At 40.1% G+C, this 890-nt stretch overlaps 1 pseudogene; it reads left to right on the top strand.

Annotated features, from left to right (window-relative positions):
- The first annotated feature begins 370 nt into the window (after window positions 1-370).
- The window catches only part of LOC102493695 (putative ribosome biogenesis protein RLP24), a 771-nt pseudogene continuing 251 nt past the window's right edge, over window positions 371-890 (top strand).

The following is an 890-nucleotide window of genomic DNA, read 5'->3' as shown; positions in this document are numbered from 1 at the left end:
TTTATCCCTAAGTATCTTATACATTTCTTGGTTATGTTAAAGGGGATTTTTTTTTTCCACCTCTACGTCATTCAACTTGTTCATATATAGAAATGCTGTAGTTTTTTGGATGTTGATTTTGTATCCTGCCTCTTTACTGTATTCACTAATTACTTGAAGAAGTTTTTTTCATGGAGACCTTTAGTTCTTCTAAGTATACCATCATGTCACCTGCGAATAAAGATATTTTCAACTCTTCTTTTCCTATTAGAATGGCTTTTATATTATTCTCTTTTCTGATTGCATTAGTTAAGACTTTCAGCACTATATTAAAAAGTAGTGAAAGGCCCATGCCTGGCGTGTGGTCCGTGGCTCCACACGAGGGTCTAACATGTGTATCGAGAAGTGTTATTTCTGCTCAGGGTCCATCTATCCCGGCCACAGCATGATGTTCATCCGCAATGACTGCAAGGTGTTCAGATTCTGTAAATCCAAATGTCATAAAAACTTTAAAAAGAAGCGAAATCCTCGCAAGGTCAGGTGGACTAAGGCATTCTGGAAAGCAGCTGGTAAAGGGCTTACAGTGGATAATTCATTTGAATTTGAAAAACGTAGAAATGAACCCATCAAATACCAGCAAGAGCTGTGGAATAAAACTAATGATGCAATGAAGAGATGAAGAGATCAAACAGAAACGTCAAGTTAAATTTATTATGAACAGATTAAAAAAAATCTACAGAAAGTTCAGGACATCAAAGAAGTCAAGCAAGGGAACCAGCAGTTAGCGTAATGGCTATGTCGCTGGACTCCCACGTAGTCGACTGCGGTTCGCGTCCCAGACCCGGTGGCTTAAAACTCACGCCGGGTGCGTGTGCGTGCGTGCCCAAGATCCCGAGAGGAGAATGGAGGAG

This window comes from Tupaia chinensis, unplaced genomic scaffold (assembly GCF_000334495.1).
Source record: "Tupaia chinensis unplaced genomic scaffold, TupChi_1.0 Scaffold149638_1, whole genome shotgun sequence".
NCBI classification, from domain to species: domain Eukaryota; kingdom Metazoa; phylum Chordata; class Mammalia; order Scandentia; family Tupaiidae; genus Tupaia; species Tupaia belangeri.
Note: the sequence above shows the minus strand (reverse complement) of the source record. Positions and strands in the feature narration are given on the sequence as shown.